The sequence below is a fragment of the Rhinolophus sinicus genome, linkage group LG16 (assembly GCF_036562045.2).
Source record: "Rhinolophus sinicus isolate RSC01 linkage group LG16, ASM3656204v1, whole genome shotgun sequence".
NCBI lineage: Eukaryota > Metazoa > Chordata > Mammalia > Chiroptera > Rhinolophidae > Rhinolophus > Rhinolophus sinicus.
The window spans coordinates 14270048-14296205 of record NC_133765.1 but is presented as its reverse complement, the minus strand read 5'-3'; the positions used below and the strand labels follow the sequence as shown (position 1 = coordinate 14296205).

At 48.9% G+C, this 26158-nt stretch overlaps 1 protein-coding gene across 6 annotated transcripts in view; it reads left to right on the top strand.

Annotated features, from left to right (window-relative positions):
- Positions 1–26158, top strand: part of PKNOX2 (PBX/knotted 1 homeobox 2) — a 257123-nt gene that overhangs the window by 64517 nt on the left and 166448 nt on the right. For all 6 annotated transcript variants that reach the window (XM_019710526.2, XM_074321096.1, XM_074321097.1 and 3 more), the window contains exon 2: positions 4162–4231. The gene's annotated coding sequence lies outside the window, so the exon portion shown is untranslated. The remainder of the gene's footprint in view (positions 1–4161; positions 4232–26158) is intronic.

Genomic DNA, 26158 nt, shown 5'->3' with positions numbered 1-26158 from the left:
TGGGGTTTTCTACGCACACCTGTATTTACAGGTACAGGCCCAAGATTAGAGTCATGGGCCTGGGCTGGACCTCGGGAGTGTGATAAGGGACCTTTTCCAGTATCTCTGCAACTGGAGGCCAGCACTGCCTGTGGCTCAGGGGATTTAGGGTTGGTGTGGAATTAGCATCAGTTGTTACCAGTCTCCGAGGAAGCCTGTGTCGTACCCTTACTGCTGGCTGGGTAACTGTCTCAGAGCCAAGTATGTGGCGTCAGGTAGTAAGTCAATGACAAAGTCAGGGCATGGCCCACATCTGGTGACACTTTGGTCGGCGCCTCTCTGTGTTAAACCCATGGCCTTACTAAGCTCCAGGTTCATCTCTCTCCATCCTTCCAATTCCCTAGATGAACTTCATGGGTGCTCGCTCAGCTATCCTTGAGTGTGTGCTACCTCCTTCAGGAAGCATCCTCTGTCCCTCTCTCTACGTCTTTTCCAAACAAACATGAGCATTCAACAACTCCCTCCTCGTTTACCATTTCACAACCTTCCTCACCTTTGTAATGTAAATGGTCAATCTCATTTATGGCTCCATTTGACTTTCATGGTGAATAAAACAAGGCTGAGTTTAAATTCTGGGTGCATTATTTCGTGGCCGCTTGTCTGAAGGCCTTTGACATGGTCACTTGCTGGCCAGGACCCCAAACTGCTGGCTTTGGAAGGGCCTAAAATATAATGCATGTGGATGGTTCCCCAGCTTGGGTCCATGGGTCAGTGCTAGTCCAGGAAGACTTTCCACTGGTTCATTGTCATGAGTTAAAAATAAGGACAATGTGGAGAGATTGCATGTACACATATGTATGTATGCGTGCATGCATACACATGTGTATGTGTGTGAGAGAGAAAGACAGACAGACAGAGAGAGAGAGAGAGAATGCTTTTCATGATGTTCTGTTCAATTCAAAGGATAGCCCTTTTTTGCTTTCCTTACTTTTGGGGGTTTAATTACTTTATAAAATGATGGTGAAAGAAGACACTATAAATGTCTTACCAATATATAATTTTGTCAGCCCCATCCTCCTAGTGTTTTTTAACATTGTACTGATGGGTGAAACCACGTTTAGGACTGTGCTCTGGAGCAGCTTCCCACCCAGTGTAGGGTTCTCCTTCCAGTGTTGGGAAGCTCACTACCTTCTAAGGAAGCCTAACTCATTTTGGGGCTGTTCTCATTGCTAGAGACTAATTTCTTATGTTGAACTGAAGTTTGGTTTCCTCTAACATCTATCAACTTGTCCTAATCCTATGGTCCAGAGTAACATGGTCCCTCTTTCATAGTTTCTTCAACTATTTGTAGGACCACCATGTGGGAGAAAGGTTGCTGCTTTAGCTAGTAGAACTAAGGCCAATAGGTGATGTTAGAAAGGGACAAATGAAGGTATAACTCTAGTTTCTCCTTCCATGTCGTCTACTTCACAGCCTCCTAATAATGAAAACAACAACGATAGCTAACAATCAGTGAGTGCTTGTTTTGTGTGAGGCACTGTTCTGAGCACTTTATAGTATATAACCTCAGAGGTAGGAAGCTTGATTTGCCCTATTTTGCAGATCAAAAACTGAGGCACAGAGAAGTTAGGGAACTTGCTCAAGGTCACACTGCTAGTAAGTGGTGGAGCTGTGCAGTTTAATTCCAGAGCTTGCACCTTTAACTACTGATTTTTGGCCCCCAGGACTCTAACCACTAGACATCTTCACTCACCTTTCTCTTCTACTCATTGCTGTCAAAGTTATTAAAATGTGATGCCAGAATTGCATCCTTAAGTCCAAAGTGAGGGGACCAGTCACCTGTCAGTCGGCTAGTAAGGCACCTGAGATCACATTTCATGGGTTTGGCAGCAGTACCATACCCTGGGCTCATCCTGAGCTTGCATTTAACTGAACCCACTTTAAAAACAGGAAAAAACAGGTCACCCTACTCTGCGTATTTGCAACTGATTTTTGAATGTAAGAGTAGGATTTGGTGTATATATTCTTGTCATTTCTTTCCTGCAATTCCATAAAAAATGAAAATGGATTTGCATGTGGACATAAAATAATTTGATGGTTTAGAGCAATGGGCTTGTAGGCAATTTTTATTTATTTTCAAAATTATTTCATTGATGGTCATCGTGATGTTATTGTGCAAGAATAAAAACTGATAGAGGAAAAATTGACTTTTTAGTGTTGGTCGATCCTTTCAGCTTGTTAAAAGCTTTACGACACTCTTGAATTCATCTCTCCAGCGTAGCAGCCATCCTTCCCAGCTTTGAAGCATGTACTCATACCAATGGCAAGTCTACCATGTCTTCTTCCAAGTTGCTGGCGTCTCAAAGACAGGCCCAAAGGGCAGGGGTAAAGCACCACTCCATGCAATTCATCTGGAGACTTCTTGCGCTGAGTTCATGTATGCTCAGTAACAGTGTGTCAATACTGTAGAGGAATACAAGCTGGAGCCCGTTACCAGCCAGGAGCTGGTTCTGAGATGCTGGTTGTGGAGTCTGGTTAGAATGAACAGAGTCCATCATTAAACACTTCAACAGACATTTGCTGAGAACCTGACACATGCCGGACCCTCTGCTAGGTTCTAGGGCTACAAAGATGCATCAGATACAGTCCTTGCCCTCAAGCACTTGTCATGCAGTGGCCTGGTCTTCTCTCTGAGGGCATGCTGAGGGTAGTAGACAGCCCCAGAGAAGATGCCTCATTCGAGTGGACATGGCCATGAATAACAGGGACATATTTTTTCCATGGACACACCACACTACATCCCATGCCTGAGTCTCCTAGCTGAAATTCCACGTCTTCCAAGAAGCCTCTTTGTCTTAATTAGAAGGAAAATACTAAAGGTTTGGGGGGAGGGGGAGGACTTCTCTTCCTGTGATTTCCTGGTTGAAAATCCTTCAGTGGTGACTTTGTATGGTGATGGAAAGTTTCTAGACTTGTTTTGGTGATCACTTTGTAAGGTTTGTAGATGTCGAATCGCTATGTTGTATATCAGCTATAATTTTAAAAAGAGAAAAAAATAAAAACCTTCAATGGCTCCACAGCTTATAGCCCAAGCCTAGCCTCTCTGACACGCCAAGCCCTGGATGCTCTGGCCCACGCTGTTTACTCAGCATTAGTCCCTCCTCTGGTTTCTCTCCTGCAGACCAGGGCTCTACATGCCTCCCTTCCCATCCCTGCTCGGATTGCTCCCCTTTCTTGCAATGTCCCCTCTTTCCCTTCTACTAGCCAATTCCTGCCTGTTCAGTCCCTCCCTGACCCCACTCGGGTTCTACCGCCCCCTGAAAACTTCCTTGAGTGCTTCGCTCTCCCCAATTTCGTTTCTCTATGGAGAGAGAATTATAGTCTCCACCACAGCGTGCAGCACTACTTTATATATATAGTCTTGTCTTACGTGATGCTGTTTCATGTGGTTAATCTTAGTCCCCCAATGATGTGGCAGCACTTTTATAACAGGACCCATGGATTTTATTCCTGCCGCACCTCGTGAGTGTAGATCGTGGAGCAGACACCTGATAAATATGTGCTGGGTTTTCTTGTTGTTTGTATTGCTTTATCGCAGAAAGGGAATTAAAAGCAGTCACGATTCTGATTTTCCCAACCTGGCCCAGTCGTTCTTTTCTACGCACATTCTTTTCCTTCCAGTCCAACCAGACTCATCACCTTCTCCTATATCACCTTTCCATATTCCTACCATAAACAACAGCATCCGTTTTGTTGTTTGTTTGCTTGTTTTTTGCAGCCTTCCCTACATAGACTATAACTTTCACAGCTGCTGCCCAGCTCTGTTCCCTGCCTGGGGTCTCCCATCAGACAGGAGGCATCGGTAAACGATTATTGCCCTGGTCAGCTCAGGGCTCTCTCCACAGCCATGAGCCTCTCTGTCTCTGGGATTCCTATAGGAAAGGGGATGAAACTCAAAGAAACCGAGGCACCTAGCAGGTATGGCAAGAGCGTCCTGGTTAGCTGTCTAACAATAATTGTTTTGCACCAGGAGTCCCTTGCTCAGACTCTGGGCACAGGGTTGACAGCCCTGGCTTTGCTCCTGAGCCCGAGCCACTTCTGATTTTACCCTAATCCTCACCTCGGCTCTCACTCCCAGCAGAATCATACACAGTCTATAAAAATGTTTTCTTTTATTGACAGGTGAAGTCTGGAGCAGGACTCTAAGGCTTTCTGTCCTCCATGCCGCTTACCAGAAGAGGGACTGTGAACTGTAAGTAACTTTGATTGGCGTTTTCCATGCTGATTCAATAGGTTATGGGTTAAAGACCAGCCTTGAACCTGATGTTTAACAGCCATGCGTTGTGCAAGACAAACACTCAACAATGGGAGAGTCATAGTGTAAAATACAGTGGATGTCTAATTAGATTTGGTCTGAAAGTGACAAAGAAGCCCTGTAATATGACATCTTATTTAATTAGACTATTGATTGTGCGTTAAGGGGACTTGCTGTGTTATGTGTGCATGAGTATTAAAGAGCGAAGCTCTTGAGTTTGCAAGGCTGACCCAGACCCTGGCCACTGGCATTTCTGGATTAAGCTTGGGGGGCAATGAGAGGAGGTACTGGGCTGAGTTTATAGCTTGCACTCGTTTTTACATGTGGTTATTTTTAGGGTGGGGTGAGGGAGGACAGGGGAATCCTACTGCTGGTCACTTCCTTCCCATTACACAGTAACATCCCACCTTATACTTATGCTTATTGGTTCATATTGGTTCTTGTGCTTGGCAAAGTCCACCCACCTGTAGGCCAGCCTAAGTCCAGTCTCCTCTGGGGAGCCTTCTTTGGTAACTCCAGCTATAAGTGATTTTTCCCTCTTTTGAAATTCTACCGCATTCACGCGCAGAGCACCCTTTTGGCTCGCTCCAGGCTGGGAGCTCCTGGAGGGTTGTCTGGGATTCCCATGTCTTCATGGCCCCACTGCACCTGCAACCTAGTTGCTGCTCTGCACATGTGAGCTGGGAGACTGGCTTGCCCTGGCTCTCTGGCTTCTCCATCCTGCTTCTGGAGCTACCGGAGGCCCAGCTGCTGCTACGACTTTGATAGCACATTGGCTTCCAACTAGTCCATGGAATTATAAATGATTAACCGTTATCAGCACACATCTTCACCTCTGTGTAAAAATAGATTGACTATAATGAGTATTTGAATAAATCATAAGAATGGCCTCCCTGCGATCGTCTAACATCCTGCCGATGGCTGCCCGGTGAGTGAGCAGGGCGCCGGCCCTCTTGCCTAATGGCCTGCGATTCAGTGCTGGTCGCCTCTGTGATTGACGGCCATGGCTCCCGGGACACCTTCTCTCCAGCCTGGGCTCTGGAGTGGTCGGATCCCCAGGCCCAGGGGGCGGGAAGGGGGCCTCCCTCCATCCTGTTCCAGGAAAGCCTACCTAGGAGATGGGGCTGGGGGTGAGGGAGCCAAAGTAGAAAGATAATGACCTTTCTGAGAATCAATGTCTCCTCGCACCGGAGGTTAGAGGGACCTCATAAGTCAAGTCAAGTACGAGAGGAGCAAGCTGAGCGTGAAGCTTAATGAGAGTGGAGCATGTGGGGGAAATAGGTCTGCACATTCGCTCCCTATCCCTGAGGGCAGTCAAGCGCCTGGGCCACCCACACCCAGGAAAAGCTCCCTTGCAGGGACAAACTCTGGACCTGCACCGAGGAACAAGGGTTTCTTCAGGTCCCAGGACTCAGACGTGGGAAGATTCAAATGATCTTTTAGGGAATGGTTTGTGAAGGCTGCCATGCGGCCTGAGGGTCCTGCCACTTATTTTTGGGGGGAGGGGAGTGGAGTGGGGAAGAAGAGGACGAGGGGAGGCAGGTTCAGAGGGCCTGGGACTAGCTGAAGAGGGAACAGTCTGAAAGTCTGCAGTCTCAGGAAGAAGACCAGTGAAGTCTGTATTTGAGCGGGAAATAGCAAGCATTCTAATTGAATTCCAGTGGTGTTCCTGTTAGTACTGCTGTGTAACAAACCACCACACATTTAGTGACTCAACAACGTTTTTTTATGCTCATAGAGTCTGTGAGTCAGGAAACAGGGTCCAGTGGGGTCAGGTGGTCTCTGCTCCACCAGGTCTGGGGGTCTCAGCTGGGGCTATTCAAAAGCTGGGTGCTGGAATCAACTGAAGGTTCAGAACTCAGGGGGTTGATACTAGGCATGGGCTGAGATCTTAGCTGGGCTGTCGGCCAGACCCATGTGACCTCTCCGTGTGACCTGGGCGTCCTCACAATCTGGTGGCTGGATGCCAAGGGGGAGCCTCCTGGGAAGAGGTCCTACCCTTTTGTGACCTGCCCTCCAAAGCCAGGCGGCATCACTTCCACTTCCAGTTACAGAGCCCCCCCCACCCCAAGTTTAAAGAATGGGACATAGAACCCTGCCCCCCACAACATGTCTCCAAGGAGGAGTACAAGAGCACATTGAAGAAGAGCATGGGAACGGGGTGTATGTTGTTGCAGCCATATTTGCAGAGTACACTCCACCACAACTAGTATGTGTCAAGTCTGGCACAACATAGCCTCATCTATTTTCAAAGACAGGCTAAAGAACCCCCCACGTTAGGTAATAAAACTGTCCCTTAACTCACCAGAATGTCCAGATTTAAGGGGCCTCCTCAGAGGCCAGACTAGGCTTTTCCCCCCGAGGTGGGACTCCTTGAGGACATGCTAGAGACAGAGGTCCTGCAGCTTGTGGAAGCCTCTACCTTGTAAGTCCATCTCTGTAAGAGTGGGTCCAGTTTACAACCCACAGCTTGACATGCCAGGTCTGGAGAGGGTCTTAGACCTGTGACCAAGGACTGCACAAGCCTGGACACCTTCATTCCCATGCAGGGTTCCCCACACCCCCAACTCCATGCTGGTGTAGATTACAGCAAAGATCGGGATGTAAGGGGCTGTTAGAGCTGTGCTGGAGATGGGAGGTCTAGGCGGCCCTTCCTCCCTGACCCCCAATGTCCTCTCCTCTTCCTTCTTCCCCTCTGACACCCACTATAGCCTGCAGGCTGCACCCTGAAGGACCAGGCTCCTTCCCTTTGCCATTTTCCTGACCCAGATGCAGCTAAATTTTGGAAGAGAATTTGAGTGCCCTGATGCGTTGTGACTTAAGGAGACAGAAACAAAACTCAGGCAAAGAGTGGACACAGAACCAGTCTATTTTCCCAAAGGACTGAGAGTGGCTAATGTGGAAAAAGAAGGGACAGGGAAGAAAAGGGAAGGTGGGCTTGGTTTTGATGGAAAGGTGTTGGGCTTTGGAGGGAGTCTTAGAGGCTTCCACAGGTCAGCTTAATGGTAATATTAATAACCATCATTTACTGAGTACTTACTACATGCTAGACACTAGGCTAAGCACTTGATGTGCATTTTCTCATTGAACACTTACACTACTTTATGAGATACCGTTATTATCTCCATGTTACAGAAAAGAGCAGAGGCTCAGAGTACACCAGAAATGCCCTAATAAGTGACAGAGAAAGTTAGTGACAGAGTTGACATTGAATTAGGAAACCACTCCATTGTGTGGCTCCAAGAACCTCAGTTTACTCTCCTGTAAAATGGGGACATCTGATTACATCATTTCCAACGTCACCCTCAGTTCTAAGATTCTAAAGGTACAGAAAAGATTCTGGGAACTTGCTTAGATATGTCTAAAGTGGGGGCCCACTTTCTGGAAATGGGTCTGTGTAAAAGCGTGGAATGGTTTTCTGTTTTCTCCTTCCTCCTTCTGTGAAACTTAGGTCAGGAAACTCATGTTTAATTTGGGCAGGTGAAGGAAACAGACAAAAACATAACGATCATTTGTGTTTCCAAAGCTCTAACTTGGGGGGAAAATATGTTGGGTTTGAAGTTCAAAACTGGCTTAGAATCCCAGTCTGTGACTTAGCCCCTTGTGAGCCTGAGCAAATCTCTTTGATCTTCGATTCCTCATCTCTCAACTGAAAATGAGTCTGTACACCCACCCTCCCCAGGACTGCTGTGGGACTAAATGAAATCCAGCATGTGACAGCACTAGAGCCATTCCGGGCACACAATAGCTATGTAGAATGGTTCAGCCATCCATCCACTCGGGAAATAAATAAAAAATGGAGCTGGAAAGATTGTTCCTCTCCATTAGTTCTGACATAGATGGTCAAGAATCTTTCCTTTAACTGTACCCTCCATAAAAGTTCACTCATAAACTATTGATATTTTAATAATACACATTAACATCTTGCCCTTTGACAAATGAATATTGAATGAGCAATAAAGAGTAACCAGGTATAGGGCTATGCGGAAGATGGAATCATGAGTAGTCGTCAGAGGGAATGCCCCTTTCCAGGACCCTGGGACTCACCTCTCTCCTTAGTGACCCCTAGGAAACAGCTCTTCAAAGGAGTTCAGATTCCAGCCCACCGAAGCCCAGCCCAGCCTGGCAGGATTTATCCTCAGTTCTCTTTCACTGGGCTGGAGGAGAAAGAACAGGCCATTGAAGAGCAGCTAAAGGCAGGGAATGGTTGATCCGCACATGAAATAGCTTGGATCTCCCCACTATATTTGCTACAGGTGCAAGCTTCTTCCTCATATGCGCTCTCTTGCTCCATAAATTAAAGCCTGCAGACAGGTCACATGCCCACAAGAAATCAGGCAACAAGCTTAGAAATCACTCCAACTAGTCCCACCGTCCTCTCTCCTTTCTCTACCAGGTCTGAGGGGCGCCTATGCTTGGGGTGTGTGTTAAGGTTTAGAGGGCACAATTCCCTGCCTCTTGCATCACCTGTGCCCAGCTTCACTGCCACAGCCCCCAGTTGTTCATCTGGGCTGGGGGTCCTTGAGTGTGCAGAGAACAGTGACAGGGGTACTTCGTTGGTCCGACTTAATTGGTGTGATTTAATGGTGTTTCTGGCAGATTCAGATTTATACGGCTTTCTGAGCTGCAAATCTGCTTTCTAAATGTAGAATTTTTGTGGAGTGGTAAAAAATAATGGCTGTTCTGTGATTCCTGCCTCCCGAGCTAGGAGATTGCAATTTACATTATGCAAATAGACATTATGCAATCAAGGCACTTTAGCAGGAATCTGGCGGCAAAGAGGCCGCTGATGAGATGCCGAGGTCTGTAGCCCCAACTGAGGGGCTCTGGAAGAGGGAGAGAAGTGGGTTGGGGGTGGGGCGGGCGGGGTGGAGGCCGAGACTTGCCTCTGGCCCAAGGAGGCAAAGTGGAGCCTGCCCGGAGATGGACGCTTCCGCATCCGGGGAGCTGCCAAAGCGACTCTCAATTAATGGCTTTGTTTAATCATACCCCCTGTCCAGAGGACTATTGTCTTACGGATAATTTCGTTTGCCTAACGAGATTTTGCTAATTAAATCTCCTTTCAGTTGGTGTGACTGTGCCTGCAGGAGAGGGGGCTATTTGGCGTCTTCTCCATAAACCTTTCTGGAGGGGAGCTGGGAAGGCGGGAAGGGAGGGAGGGAACAGAGGAGAACGACGGAGAGGGAGAAACTTCCCTGCTGTGAGCAGGACTGAAGAAGCTGGGAGCAGGGTCTGGAAACTGCAAGGTGGTCGCCACCACCCACCTTGCCCTTCTTCCCTGCTCCCTGGAAATCCAGCCATACATCTGTCCAGCCTGAGGGATTCCCCCCCCCCCCCCTTTTAATTCCTCTATGGCTCCATTATCCCTTCTCAAGTTCTTCCTGAATCCCCAGAAGTTGCTGAGGATTTCCAAGCACTGCTTGCTCCCAGCACCCCTGGCTGTGGGTGGTGGTGGTGGGGAGACGGGTGGTGATGCGGGAACACCTCTCCTTGCTTTTGCTGTGAGCCAGCCAGTCTGGCTCTTCAGAGAGGAAAAATTGCTCCAATATTGGCCTTTTCTCCAGCGATAATTGCATGAATCAAAGAGGAGAATACCTCGTCACACTCATTTTTCATCCGAGTGAGCCAAGGATGGCCTCGTATGTTTGGAGGAGCCCAGTGCTGTGCCTGCAATAGCTGGACCCTAACGAATGCTGTTGTATGTGACCCTGCCATGCCTGTGCTCCACCCCCAGTGGGTCTTCACTGTCTATAGCTTCCTTGGCCCGGCTGACTGTGGGCTTCACAGCTCAACCCTGTCTACTCCCTCTTCTGTTAGTTAGAGCCGCTCAGATACACAGGCACTCACTGTCCTACTCCTGGCAACTCAAACATGCCAGGTCGCTCAGTTTCCCCCACATGCTCTGTATAACTTCACTCCTTGGTGCCTTTCACTGCTAGTTCCTCTGTCTGGAACCTCCTCAGCCTGGACAGCCGCTGCTCCGCTCGCAATACCCAGCTCACATGTCTCCCTGTGATACCTCCTTATAGAGCTTCCCCTTTCCTGAAATGCGGCTGCACTCCTTTGCCCGGATGTCATGACAGGACCTCACATGTGGTTGTTTCTCTATCCAAGTTAAGGACTGAACCTTCTCCTTCTCCTAATCCGAGTACCTAGAATCATGCTTGGCCGTGACAGGCACCCTACAAGGTTGGTTGAATGAATAGACGGATGAATGAATCAAGGAGAAGGTGAGTGATGGAGAGGTGCTCTCTAGTGAGCCCCCAAACACCGGAATGGATGGTGGTGGGGGTCAGGAGCTGACTTCAGTTGGGACTGTGCAGAGTTGCTGGCCTGTCTATTACCTTTACCGGTATCTTTACTTGTGGGGCGGGAAGGCCCTGGTTCCCTCTGTGTGCCAGCATCTCCTGTCACACATTCTCACACAGACCCCGAGGAGGGTGTTGTGTTTGCAGAGGGAACTGGAGCTCCCTAGTCCTCATCAGAGGGCAGGACAGTGTCTGCCTGTACCTGGGCCTACTGGCGGGGCCCATCGGATCTGTCTGAAAGCTCCTGTGCTTGCCCATCTCCCCCCTCAACCATCCACCTATCCCACCCATCCACCCCTCCATCCATCCACCCGTCCACTCATCCATCCATCCATCCATCCATCCATCTTTTCCTTCTTCCTTTCTTCTTTCCTTCCTTCCTTCCTTCCTTCCTTCCTTCCTTCCTTCCTTCCTTCTTTCCTTCCTTCCTCGTCCCCCAGCACAACCAGCCAGACACACTAGAAGAGCATCACACCCTTGCTGCCCATGGGGCCAAGGTTCACACATGTGCTGGAATCCCTGTGTACCTGGCTGGTTGTGCTGGGGGACAGGGTGAAGCTCAGGCCCCACAGGGCGGCCTCTGACTGCCAGTTCTGGACTGTTGCCCAGCCAGCAGTGGGGACATCAGTGGTGGAGTAGTCTGCGTTCCATGCTGGGGGGCATGAGGACAGCCTGGGAGAACAGCTCAGACCTTCATGTTTGATAAGGGTGTGTGCACACAATGTGTTTACGTGTTACACAATGTGTGTAGGTGTGTCTGCAGGCTGTGTGTGTGTGTGTGTGTGACTGAGAAAGTGTTTAAAGAGAGTAGCTCTGTGTTTTTCTTGGTTCCTGAGTTTCAGTGCTTTGCTTTTGCCTTAGCATTTTCCCTTTGGTCCAGGTATGTCTGTCTCTTCATCTAGGCTTTTAATCATCTTAATATCTCCACTATGCTATGGAGTATTTCTGAATCTGAAGTATTTCTCAGTACACAGTAGGTGCTCAACAAATACTCTGTGATGCACTGAATGGTTGAATGAATGAGCAAACATGCACTTTGGTGTCAGACTTGAGTTTGAGCCCTAGTGCTCTTATTTACATAGCTGGGAACTTGGGATTTAATTTTCTCATCCAGAAAACGAGAATACTAATACTACCTATTCCAGGTTTCTCAAAGGTTTGTTGGTGGAGGAGTATAGTAAATATGTGAAAGTGTTTTATAAACTATGAAGCACTATACAAGCATAAGAGTTATTATTATAATGGTTGTTATATTTGAAGTGATCATTGTATTTGAAAATTAGGGATTCTGTTTCCAGGAATATAAAATCATCCAGGCCTGATTTGAACTCTGAGGCTTTGTCGTGCGGGGTGTCCGGCAGAATCTCTGCTCCCACTCCCCACATAAGAATGCAGGACATGGTGAGGCCAAAAAGGAACACCCATGGAGCCATAGGTTGGGGAGTCACACCACTATATTCTCGCTGGCGGCTGGGTTGGAGACACAGGAAGCAGGAGCCACACTGTTGGCATCCCTCACTGCTCTGCTTGCAGGCTCAGCCACCATCTTCTTGCTAGCCCCATTTTCTGCTAGCGTAGCCACAGCAGTTATATTAGTGGCCAATGGCTCACTGGTTACAGCTAACGGCCAAGTAGCCACAGCTGATGGCCATCCAATCACAGTTGATGGCCATTTACTACCTGAGCCAGCACCTTTCTATGTGAGGCCGAGAGCCTGGAAACTGTTCTCTGGGGCTCTGTCCCCACAGCTTACAGAGCAGTCATTATAGGAACTGATTCCAGATTTGTTCAACTATGGCAACATTTAGGGATGGGGTGGGAAGAGGGCCTGGTGAAAGTGGCCCATCTTCATGTGTGCCACCTGTCCCTAAGTGGCCCATGTAGACGGTCTCCTCTGGGGCTCTACAATTGCCTAGACTTCTGTGCCTCATTATCTCAGCATATGCTGTTTCCTCTGCCAGGAATGCTTTTCCCCTTTTCTCCACTGGTCTTTTAACCTCTCATGCCAAGTTGCTGCACTGTCCCCATCCAGGTCACCATGGATGCGTCCCTGAGGGCACAGTGCGCCTGGGACTGTTAATGTCTGCTTCCCTCGCCACACCATACACCTCCAGGGCAGGTACTGAGGCTGAATGGATGGATGGGGAAGGCGAAGAGAAAAGTTGGGGCTTGGTATATGCCCAGGATTTGAGCTTTTAGGGTACCCTAAGCTGGAGGGGAAGGTAAGGAAGAAAGAACTTCAGAGAAATTAACACCGCCTTGCAAAAAATAAATAAACACAAATCTGAGAGCTGTTTCTCACCTTCCCTCATATCCAGAAAGTCAGAGGCTGCTCTTCCCTGGGGTCACTGGGGGCCTGGGGACTCCAATCCCATATAGATGGGCAACTGGATGTCAACCAGGTGGGCAGTGAGGCTTCCAGGTTGGATCTGAGTCCTGAGGACAGGGAGGGCCCTGCCTGTTGCTGACCCCTACAGGGGAGCAGTTACCCACCTGGGGAGGCAGCTGCTGCCTACTTTCATCCCAGCCCTTCCAGATTCTGTCTCTTGGAGTCTGCCCCAGCTGGTGGATAATCTGCTGGAAGCCCTCCCAGGAACCGGCTCCCGCGCCTTCACCCTGTGTTTGGAGGCATCTTGTCCCCACACAGCTCTAGGCAGCCCCCCTTCCCCAGCCCTCCCACTCCTTGCAACTCTCCTGGAGCCCCAGGCAGCCGCAGCAGAGTGCCAGGGGCTGGAAGGCTTTTCATTACCGAATGCACTGAACCTGTTTGTGAGTGTTTTGCAAAGTGTTTAATCCAAGGTGTTCCCTCAATTAAATTAGTGCAAACATCTGTGTCCCACATCCACCTCCATTTGCATTCTGTGCCATTTATTACAGCGGGAAATTGGAAGGTACCTTAGGAATACTTAGGATTGAATTAGGCTAGGTGGGGGTGGGCGTCTGGGGGTGGGCGTCTGAGGATGCCTGTGAGGTTGGTCCAAAAAGTGGATCCCTCTCCAGCCTGGGACTTGTGGTGGAGCCACTTTCTGGTGCAGGAGACCACGAGAGGGACAGTGTCCGGGCTTGGGACCACCTGGTCTTGTCGGAGAGGTTGGGTGAGTTTAATTAATACCTCTGATTCCCACCTGGGCCTCAGTACCTGCAGAGGCAGGAGCTGTTCATTGCTGTTGTTTTATAACTTTAAACCCAATTAAAAAAAAAGTGTATCACATTCAAGTGACTCACCTGGGTCTCTCCCTAGGGGAGCCCTTTGCTGCTGGAAGGTGGGTTTTTTCATCATGAAACTGCTCAACCTTGGTTACTGGCTGGGCATGGGTGGCAGCTCTCTTCCTCATACTGTCAAGTGCTCTGGGAGTCCTACTGTTCTACTCTAGGAGGGACTGAAGAAGACAGGTAGTTGCTGCTGTGTGACAGCCCCTGCACTCAGTGCTTCTCATGTATTATCTGCAGTAGCCTCCCACCAACCCTCGGACACAGGTCCTCTAATAGCACAAGTCAGTGAGCCCGGCTCAATCAGAAAGGTTAAGCAACACACTTATGGTTTCACAGCTAGAAAGAGGAGCAGCGGAATTTGAACTCAGGTCCTCACAACTCCAAAAACAATGTGCTTCCCACTGCACTAGGATATCTCTCAAATGAAGCAGTTGGAATGGGATTGGTGTAGGGACAGAGCCAGGAGTGCCGTTTCCAGGCTCTCGGCCTCACGTGGAAAGGTGCTGGCTCAGGTAGTAAATGGCCATCACCTGTTATCAAATGGTCATCAGCTGTGGCTAGTTGGCCATCAGCTGTAACCAGTGAGCTATTGGCCACTAATATAACTGCTGTGGCTACGCTAGCAGGAAAATATGGGGGCTAGCAAGAAGATGGTGGCTGAGCTAGCAAGTATGGATTGCAGCTAGCAAGTGGGGTTGGCTGGTTGGTTGGCAGAGAAGCGGACAGCAGGTTGTAGTGTGGCTCCTGCTTCCTGTGTCTCCAACCCAGCTGCCAGCGGGACAATAGTAGTATGACTCCCCTATCTATGGCTCCATGGGTGTTCCTTTTTGACCTCACCATGTCCTGCGTGCTTATGTGGGGAGCGGGACTAGAGACCCCGCATGACACCCCGCATGACAATTAGTGTTGAATCAGGGACCTTGCCACCTCTCTGAATCTTGTAGCCAGCACATCCTAGCTGGGCTGTACAGAGACCCTGGTCCATACCTGCCCGCTTCAGATTTCTAGCCCCCATTTAGGATGGTAGAGCCTGCAGTTCCCAGGGCCTAGGATGGGTTGCTCAGCCTGCAGGTGATTTGCCTGAGGGAAAGGATTCCCCTGGCTTTTGTGGGGTGGGGTGGGGCAGGGAGGAAAAGGAGAAATTCAGGGAGTGAGGAAGAGGCTCACGGGATGCTCAAGGACCTTAGAAATCACTGAACTCCTCAGTGCTGAGTGGGGAAAATGAGGCTCACAGGAGGCAATAACTTGCCTAGGGCCACTGAGGGTTTGGTGGTAGAGGTTAGACTGGAACCCAAGGCTGCCATCTCCTGGGAGACAAGCAATGTCAGGACCAAGGGCGGTCCAGGCATTTTGTGGGCTGGGTGCTGGCTTTCTAGATGCAAAATGTCAATATAGAGAAAGGAGCCAGGGTGAGGAGGAGATGGAGGGCTGCTGTTGACTTGTCTACTAAGGATCCTTCCGAGATGCCCTTAATGAGGAAACTTCCAGGTCAAGAGGGCTGCTGGCGATCTGCAGCCTGGGCCCTTGGGCAGTTCCTGGGGCTTCACGCAGGGATGTCCAGGGTGCAGCAGTACCTGGGGCTGTGTACCATCTGCTGGTGTCCATCTCCGCCTTCCCCCTCCCCACCTGCCCTGTGGAAGCATCTGGAAGAAAAGAGTCCAATGGATTTGAGCTCCTGCTTTTATTAGGGACCCCTATCTCCCCTAATAAGATAGGACCATGTCTTAGCCTCCATTTCCCCATCAGTTAAAGAGTAATAACAATCTTATTGGATTGTTGGAAAAATTAAAGGAAACAAGAGGCATGCTTGACCCTGCTTTGGGACTCAGAACGTTATTGCTAGTTTTCCTTTCTTTTCCACGGCTCTTGCCTACTTGCCCCTCTTACACCCTGTGCCTGCTCCTGGATATCAAGAGGTGGGAGCCCTGTTGACAAGATGATGGGCAGCCCCCTCCATCTCAGCTCTTCCTCCTCCCTCTTCTCTTCCCTCCCTCTCTCATCAAAAGACTTAATAACTGCATCTCAGCATGTGGCCTTGCCTGGGGCTTCATAAGAATGAATTGCTTATCCCAGCTCTTCCTAGAAATGACACGCTACAATTGATACATTTATTAAGCACCAACTGTGTGCAGCACCCAGCTCTAGGTACAGCAGGGCGAGCCTGAGAGCGACCCCCAGAGCTTTTTGTCTCCTCCCGGGGACCCAATGTTTCCTGCTTTCTTTGGATTTGCTAGATCCCAGCACCATCTGCTTTTACCAGCAGTATTTTGGGTTTCTGTACTCTTTTGTGCCTCTCTGCTTCTATATGTGAGGTTCTCTTTGCTTAGAATGCCTTCTCCCCGCTTGTTTACCTGATTAGAGCTCAGTTTCTGGGTGATGAGCAGTCTGTGAGCACATCTCTGCTGAGGTTTATCTTCCTTGAGAAAGGTGCACATTTGGTCATCTTTCTGTGACTATCACACTGTATTTTAGTTATGTCTTTACTAGTGATGCCTTGATCTTGAAGGTAAAGAGTCCAGAGCGTAGCATCCTAGAACCAGCATGGGCCCTAGGGGTCACCTGCTCCGCTTTGCCTGGAGGCAGGTCATGCTCAGTTCACCCCTACCAGAAGAGAAGTCCCGTTACTAGAATGCCTTCCTCTCCCATTAGCCTTGGCACTCAATCAATGCTTGTTTTGTTGGACAAACCACTGGCATGTTTGAAGCGAGACAGTCGTGGTAGCAGGACTCACTCTCTAGTTTCCAGGGTGTTCAGTCTGAGAGCATGTCCCTGTCTCTTTTATTTGTAATTCTAGTAAGTATTCTCTCCCTCCCACTGGCCTCAGGATGGGATCTCCAGATGGAGCTGAGGACAGGCAGAGAAGAATGACCCCCTTAATTTATTGCCCCCTCTGTCTTTGCCACAGACATTTCCTTTTCCTGAAAAGACTTTCTTTTCCCTCTGCGCAGCCAAGCCCTGCCCATCCTCCCTAACCCCATGCCACCTCTTCCACAAGTCTTAGCTCTCTCTGCAGAAAGCAGTTTCTCCCTCCCAGAGCACTTGGTCTGAATCTTCGACACTGACCAGTGTCCAGCTGCATCTCAAGCATATCTGCGTCTGTCCTGTTCCACGAAGCTGGGTCAGGACAGGGGCCATGGCTGGTGCTTCTGTCACCCTCACTCCACTTGGCATGGCTCCTGGCACATTCTGAACTTATGTGTTTGCCAAATGAACGAATGAAGAGGACTACTCCTAGTTTCTCTCAGAGGGAGGTATCTGGGTTCTTCTCCCAGCCTCTGCTTTGGCTTTCCTGCCCCAGGGTTCTAATGGACCTGGAGGTACATTTGTCACCAGTTACTGGAAACTGAATGCCATGACCAGCAAAAGAAAAACAGGTGTTAAATTCTGTTTGGTATACTGAGCAGACTGGAATTACTTCTGTATGGCAGGCCTGTCCAGTCCCAGGGCACCGATATTCTACACGCAAAGTCTCCAAAACAAAGTAAGCAAGATGGGCCATTGGAATAAGAGAAGAAAATATTACAACTTTATTTATGTGTATTTTTATTTCATCCCATATAGATTTCTATTGTTGAATATGTTTCATAAGACACATCATATATTGGTAGAGTAGTATGTCTAATATATACACACATGCATGTTTTATATGTACAGAGGGTGCCAAAAAATGGATACACATTTTAAGAAAGGAAAACACTGTATTAAAATTGTAATGCAATGAATGACGCTAGCGTTCATTTGATTAACGCCATCTTTTGAGCGAACGTCATACTACACATTGCAACCGTAATTCAATACAACTTTGAAAAGTAATACAAAGATAACATCTCTTAAAATGTGTACATTTTTTGGCACCCCCGGTATATATTGAGGGTGCATTAAAATTTTTTAAAGATAGGGTCGAACTCGTGGACTTAGGCCACAGCCCACTGTCCAGGAGGTGAGACTTGTGCATGTTTGTTAGTGTCTCTGGACAAATGTCCCACCCCCTAGTATGGTCGCACCGCATGCCCAAAGCCTTACAACCTGAATCTAACTGGCTAGCAAATTCCTTAGGGAAAAGAACTTGGGGATCCTGTTCCCCTGTGAGTGCCCAGGGCCTGGCACCCTGTAGGCAATCAATAAATTAAGTGTGGCTTGAAGTATATTTATTTTAATTGATTGAGACTATCTTTTAAAGTTTTTAAGTTTGACTTTGACTTAATCCTCAACTGTCTACTCCCAGACAGTACACAATGCATTTACTAGAGACCCATTATGCTAAATAAATAAATAAATACATAAAGTATGTGCCTACTGTGTACCAAGTACTGAGCTACATACTGGATGACGAATCTGAGGTCCCTGACCTCAGAAGTTACTTACGTTCCTTTTTTTCAAAAACAACCAAACGAGAAATCTTCATAATGTAAATCGGCACTCCCTTCTTCACTAGGGTTATTTGAAACAAATCCTAGTCCTCATACCATTTCCTCTGCAAATGCTCCAGTCAGTACTCACCGCCTTTTAGGGAGACAGACCTATCAATAAATGCAGTTGTGTTCTAGGAGCTATGCTAGACCCTAGTGGGCATAGCCAGGCCCAGAGTGAGCAGCACATGGTCAGTACTCCCTAGGGGACGTAGAGTGGGGTCAGGAATGATTTTATATAAATGATGCTTAGGCTGAGTCTCTCAGCTTCACTCATAGGCCCCGTGTTGAAATTTCAGCACCAAAGGGGGGGCCTATCAGATAAGGAGTGAACACGAGAGGAAGATGGCCTTCACAGAAGACAGATAGAATGCTTACAGATCTTACAGCTCACCTCCCTCATCTGAAGATGAGAAAAGCACAGCCCAGAAAGCCCAGGCTTCTTGCCCATAGCTACAGAACTAGAGATGGGTGGCAGCCCAATCAGGACCTGGGCCCTGCCCCGCCTGCCCTCCCTCGACCTTCTCTCCACAGGCAGAAGAACCCGGGCTGCACCAGGCTTGGCCCGCCTGTTTTACACACCCAGGTTTCCGTGGCCAGGAATAGCTAACACTGAGCCCCCAACAGGCTCTGGGTTGTGGGTCCGCCCCTCCCCCCAGCAGCTTCCGGAGGGGCCAGCGGCCAGCAGCCTGGAATCATCATCCCTGCATGTGACTTCTTCTTTCTTCCTGTACAAGTTGAGCACTTGCCACCCTGCTGTCTGTTTTTCCTTGCTAAGGTTCAGTTCTAATTATGTTGATTTTCTTCATCCCACCCCCTCCTGGAAGCTTATTAGGTTGAATATTTTTATTTATTATCATTTCGCCCAACTCCTGCCAGCATTTCCAATTACTCTCCCCGCTTCCTTGTAATTGTCTTTCTGTAATGGCTCTGAAACAATTGCGCTAAATGAGGTGTCTCCTGGAAGATGAGAGTCTCACTTCATTAAAGGCTAATGTATTCTCAGCTCCAGCTCTGTGGGGCTAGCTTGGAAGGAAGACATTTAAACAGCTTCTTTTATTTTATAGGGAGCAACTTTTCAGCAACGAAGATGTCTGTGGGGTATATGTGGATGTGTGTGTGTTGCCTGATTTTAATTTAAAGAAAGTTTATGAAACAGTATAAGTCTCCTTATTGATGAAGCTGTGTTCTAGGTAGCTGAGTGTTTGCAGATGGGGTACAGGGTTCTGGAGCAGGATGGAAAGGGCCAGTTTATTCAGATGTCCTCCTGGCCTTTCTGCCAGGTCCCCTCCCTTTCTCTTTTGCTCCACGCTTGCTGGATCACCCCCCACGGCACCCCCCCGCCGGACCTCTTCATGCCTCCATCCTGTGTCTCTTCCACCCACATGATGTGCTCAGCTTCCACTGTGGTGATTATCTCCTGTTATGTATTATTTTTTTCGGTTTATATATCCTAACTCATTCATTCATTCATTCATTGTTTAGTCATTCATTTGTTCATTTGTCATTCATTGAGCAAATGGTTGTTGCCACCGTGTTCAGGCATTATTCAGGAAGGGAATATGCCCATTTGGAGCTTAGAGCAGTGAGAATATAGAGACGAATGACAGGAAAGCAGGCACGTCTAGTACAAAATGTTAAGTGCTATAATCAGGCAAGGGTGAACCACTCCGAGAGCAGCTAGGAGGGCACCTAACAAATTGCGTGGGGTCAAGGAAGGCTCCTAGTGGGAGAGGTGTTCTGGGTTGGTACCTGAAGGAGGAGGAGTTAGCTAAGTGACAAGGAGGGGTTGGACGTATTCCAGGCAGAGGGAACTTCAGTAGCTAGAGAGGGCTTGATGCAAGAGGTGAAACGCAAGATTTTCCTTCTGACAGGAGCACCGTGTGCGCCAGAGGCTGTGGTGAGAGGTGGAGCTGGAGAGCATGGATGGTCTTGCATATTGGGCTACTGAGGGGTGGGTGGGAATAGGGGAGTTCTAAACAGTGGGTTGATTTGGCCAGATCTGTTTTTGGGAAACTGCTCCCGCTTCAGTAATTAAAATGGCTGGAGGAAGGCAAAAGAGAAAAAAAAAAACTGCAAGAAGGCCTTTAGGAAGCTGTTGTAATAGCTGATGCCTGCTGGAAGGACATGGCAGCAGAGAAGGAGAACACTTGTAAATTTTCGAGGTGTTACAGGTGGAGAAACGGCAGGTTTGGAATGGAGCTGGTGGCGAAGGAGAGAGGGCTTCGGGGATGAGATCTGCCTTTTTGGCTTGCGCATTGGGTGAATGTGGGTGGTGGGAGCCTGAAAACAAGGACAAGGCATTGTACTCATGAGAGGTCCACGTGGCTCCCCTGCGATGTGGGACTGCCAGGCTCAAATCCCAGCAGATGCTGGGTTACTGTGCCCAAGGACAGCCACGGACCCCCAGCACCTTCACCAGCAGGGTGTGTGGATTGTGTGCAGGCATCAGCTTACTCTTTTGAGGGGTGTTAAAAAAAAAAAGTTAACTTCCACGGCTGGAAGTCTTGTTTAAAAGACAGGGCTTATTAGGCCATTGCTAGCAAAAAGCAAAGAAGACGGGTCTTAGGGCATGGAGTCTAAAACATCAGCAGCATGGCTAGGTAGGAAAGACAATATGTCCATCACATTAGAGTTTGCAAGCATTTTTATACGTCAAGTAGGGTAAAAGGGGAAGAAAGGTGTAAGTCATCTGAAAGAATTCACATCAGCTATAGGCAAAGGGGTGGGAGAAAGTGATGCAGGGTTAGCTCCAGGATAGGTGCAGAGTCTGCAGAAAGAAACGTCTGCTTCTGTGGGTTGGCTGTGGACAGCAGTCTGAAAAGCCCACGTGTAAACAAGCAGAGGCTCCTGGAGTTGGATGGTGCCTGGCTACGATAATCTGCGGAAATAGCTACCTGGAAATTAATCCAAAGTTCCAACAGATACACAGGAATGTGAGCAGCCTTTTGTCAGAGCTGGTCCACAGCTTTTAACACGCTGACTGCTGTGTGTCTTTCACTCTCTGGCTGCTGTAATTTTAATTGAGAACATCTCAGCATTTCTCCCTTGTTAGGGGTCAGACGCAGTTGCATCCATAGAGCTCTTTAACACACCTGTATGCGCCGAGCTCTGAGCTGAGCAGGTCACCTGTTGGCTCTGACTTCTTACCCAGGCAACATAACCTATACCAAAGCCTTCGAGTATTGCCCAAGCAGCTCCCATGGTGAAGGGCTGCCTCTTCTAAGGGTTTTTTTTAGCTCATTGTTGAGAAAGAGTAGGAAGGTCCTTCCTGATATGTTTAGGTTGGAAGCAAAGAATTGAAGCTTACACCATGTGGTGAATCAAGTACATCCAGAAGTGTCTTTATGCCTCTGAGGCATTTTTTTAGGGTCCTTGGAAGCTTGCCAGCAATCGTGGTAAGAGTAATAAAAGCAGTATTAATGATTTCTATGTTTATCAAGCCTACAGTGTCCCAGACACTCTACACTTGCATGTAATATCTCACTTAATACTCACAATAATCCTATCGTGTAGATATTATTGGCTCTACCCTAAAGTGGAGGGAACAGAGGCCCAAAGACGTTAAGTAAGCAGGCTACCAGGGCTCCCCAGCCTGCAGTTTCCCTCTCCGAGTCAAGGAAGGAGGGAGTCCGGCCAGACCAGAGCTAGTCTGGGAGCAGCTGAGGGCCTGAGAAGTGGCTGATTCCTCCACTTGCTGTTTTCCATACTGTGCTCCATGCCTCCTGTCATATATGACCTTTTTCAGTTTATACATCCTAACTCATTCATTCATTCATGTCCTTCAAGGCCCTGTATGAATGCTGCTGACGCCCAGGCAGAGCCAGAACTTCCTTCACACCTGGTTCCCAGAATATGTATATTTCTCAATTATAGGTGCTGGTTTGTCGTTGTTTCTTTGCTTGTCTGTCACCTCGGCTCCACTCTGGGTTTTCCCAGGAAAGGATCTCGGCTTATTCTTCTTTATATCTTTGGTGCCCAGCACAGAGCCTGGCACAGAGTGGGTTTTCTATGAATAAATACACGTTATTCGGGATGCCATGATGCTCAGTGGGGTCCCTGGAGGTCAGAGTAAAGGAGATCGCCTACCTCCCTGTCCATTACAGGAGGGAGCAAGCTGCCCAGACATGCTCCAGATTGGGCTCAGCTCCCCAGGGTGACCACCTGTAATGAGGGGGCAGCTGCCAGGAACAAAAATCTCCCTGTGCGCTCTGGAAAGTGTGGGGTTGAGGTAAACTCTCCTCCAGGGCGGGGGACTGAAGGAAGCAGCATCTAGCTGGATGTTTATTCTGATGAGGTGCTTATGTAACGCCAGGCTTCCTTGGCTCCCAGGGACTGAAGAGAGCACACAAGGAAACAAACAAGCAGAGAACGCAGCCACTTGTGCTATTAGACAACTGGAGTGAAGAGGTGTGCGCATCTGACATCTTCCGCGGAGATTTAGCGCCAGGGCAATTCCCAAGCAGCTTTTTACAAAGACTAAAATGTGTCTTTAAATATGCAAGTGCAAAAAGTCACCAACAGTTTTCCACCTGCCCAATCTCATTCGGATTGCCATTCTTCCAAGGCTGTCATGGGTGCTGAGAGATTCTGCCCTGATGATGAGTGGGGCCACGCCTGGAGCAGCTTCCTCCTCAGCCAGCAGAATCAGGGTCCCCGTCACAGCCTGAGGGCCACGAGGGGAGAAATGGGGGCAAGGCAGTACTAGCTCTGAGAGCCAGGGGTCCTGGTCACTAAACAGCTGAGTGACTTGGGCAACGTGGCTTAACCTTTCCGAGCCTCAGTTTCTACATCTGTAAGATGAAGAGAACCATCAGCTCTGCCCTGCCTGGGTCCCAGGCTGGTTTGAGTATGTGTGCCCCACGCAGTGCATGGGGTCCTGACCATTTGTGATGCTGTCTCTCATCCCAGTTGGGTAACACAGAATCCTCTTCCTGCTCTGGCCAACCCCCTCTTCCTCCAGCTCTAGAGCTGAGTCAGGTGTCCCCCCTTCACTTTCCATAACACCGAGGACAAGGATCTAGGTAAATTCTAAGTCTCAGGTCCCCTGGGGCTCCTGGGAACAATGACAAGGCCTCCTGAGCCCTAGGGAAGTGGGAAACTGACCTGTGTGCTGCAGAACAATGGGAAATTTAAGGTAAGAAGCCTTAGGATCCTGGAATGGAGCTAGATGGAACAGAACCTTGTTTGTTTACTGTACATTTATTGAGGACCTACCATGTGCCAGGTGTTATGCTAGATAGTGAGGCTGTAAACAGCGAGTACACAGTCCCTGTCCTTTCAGAGCTTACAGTCCAGCAGATGTTTCAGGTTAGTACCCACTCTTCTCCATTTTAGAGATGAGAGGCCCAGGAGAGGAAGTGACTGTCATGTGGTCACACAGCCAGGTAGTAGACTTGGCAGGAGCAAAACCTCACCTTGTGAAGGTGAAACGGACTAATACATGCCAAGGGCTCAGAGCCATGTCGGGTACCTACCTAGTGAGTACTCGATACATGTTTCCACTAGATTTTCAGACCCTAGGAGCAAGTGCCTTTGTCCCACACAGCCTCCAGTGGCCCCAACCCCAGTCTCACTCGTATCTTGAGGCCAAGTGCTTTAGATGAGAAAAGGCCACCCCCAAGGTGAGACTGACCAAGGGAGGATGGGAATGATAGCAGGCCTGAGGCTCTGGGCCCTGGGCATTGTATTCTTTCATGCAACCAACGCTTGCCCCTACCCTCTAGAAATTTATATTTTAGTGAGGATGGGGGTTAGACAAGTCAACCATACATAAACCAGATATTCTCAGCACAAGATAAGAGTTATGCAAGACGTGTGCAGAGTGATATTAGAGATTAACTGCACGGTGGGTTTGGGGTGGTGAAGGTAGGGGCAGGGGGTTGGGGGCAGGTTTTGTTCACCTTTAGCAATTTCCTGACAAATGAGGTAAGATTTGGGTGAGCTTCTACTCAGCTCTAACACACTAGTTTCTGAAGCTCAGCATCCCAAATAACTGTATCAATACTAAGATCTTCTCTCCCTGCCCAGCCCCTAACCTCCAGCAGGAGGTACTGCATCTAGTATAGACACCCTCCATTTCACAACTATCCCCCTGGAGGTCTCAATGACCTCCCTCCAGTACAATTTGGAATCAGGAGTAAAAGAAATCCAGAAAGATCAGGCCAATTCCTCTGATGCCCCTTCGCCCTAGTTTTCCAATCTGTGAAATGGCAGACTTAGCCTGTCTAGCAAAATGAAGGCGCCTCCAGAGCTGATTCCCAGCAGAGAGGAGTGAAGCCTCCAGTCCTGAGAAACCGCAGAAAATATTTCATCCCTGGGCAGTGGCAATGCTGGGGACTATAACAGCAACCCCATCCCATGTGGAAAAAAGCCATCTCTTCCTTCACCCCAGCCTCTCGAGGCAATCTGGGCGCCTGTTTGTATTGGTTGTTTTGTCCAGGCATCAAAGACTACCTGTGGATTTGTGTGACCCTACTCCAGTCATCAGGTGAGCCCTTGAGCGGGTGGCCCCAGGACTAGCGGCACCCTGGCCCCATCACCAAGGGGCTGGGATCCCCCCGGCCATCTCATGATTAGGGATCAACTGGACCTATTCACTTAGCTCTGGGGATCAGTTGTCCTCTGAGCCTCCCGTACCAGTGTCCTGACGCTCGTGCCCAATCCTCAGAGCTCAGTCCGGACTTCACTTCAAGACCCAACTAAACAAAGTCAGGAGCCTTCCTACCGTGTTTCCCTGAATATAAGACCGGGTCTTATATTAATTTTTGCTCCAAAAGACACCGTAGGGCTTATGTTCAGGGGATGTCATCCTGAAAAATCATGCTAGGGCTTATTTTCTGGTTAGGTCTTATTTTGGAGGAAACATGGTAGGAAACAGGACAAGCAGAGGTAAGGAGCAAACATGATGGAGAGACTTCATTGGTCTACAGTGCTGGCTTCTTACATTCCTTGTGTATGCCTGTGGCCCCCAGAAGTCACCTCGCCCATCCCCGTCTCCAGGTGGGACTGCCTCTAACCAACCAACCAATCAAATGATGAAGATCTCCCCTGTTCCCGAGAACAACAATCGCAAAGAATAAAGCGCCCCACCCCCCGCCTCAAAAGAAAGGCAATGGATGAGTGGCTGAAGTGCCACCTTCTGGGGTAAGTTCAGAAGAGAGAAAGGCAGGTTGTGGAGTCTTGGGGCTGGATTTCTGGATGTGGGCGTCCACTCAGGCGTCTCATCAGAGACCATCAGAAGCAGCCTTAAAAGAGGCATTCCACTCAGAATCAAGTGTCCTCCTTCCTGGGGTCTCTTTCCTCACTGCCCCAAACCCTGGCTGGGCACCTCAGGTGCAAACCCAGGAACCACACAGACATTCCCGACCAGGTGGTACTCACTGTGTGTGTGTTTGAAGTGGGGAGAGGGACAGGCCAGATTCCATCCAGCAAGTTCCCGGGGCTTTCTAAGCCAGTCCTGGGGCTAACGAACGGGGCTCCCCAAGGAGACCTATTCACTTAGCTCTGGGGATCAGTTGTCCTCTGAGCCTCCCGTACCAGTGTCCTGACGCTCGTGCCCAATCCTCAGAGCTCAGTCCGGACTTCACTTCAAGACCCAACTAAACAAAGTCAGGAGCCTTCCTACCGTGTTTCCCTGAATATAAGACCGGGTCTTATATTAATTTTTGCTCCAAAAGACACCGTAGGGCTTATGTTCAGGGGATGTCATCCTGAAAAATCATGCTAGGGCTTATTTTCTGGTTAGGTCTTATTTTGGGGGAAACATGGTAAGAAATGGAACAAGCAGAGGTAAGGAGCAAACATGATGGAGAGACTTCATTGGTCTACAGTGCTGGCTTCTTACATTCCTTGTGTATGCCTGTGGCCCCCAGAAGTCACCTCGCCCATCCCCGTCTCCAGGTGGGACAGCCCCTAACCAACCAACCAATCAA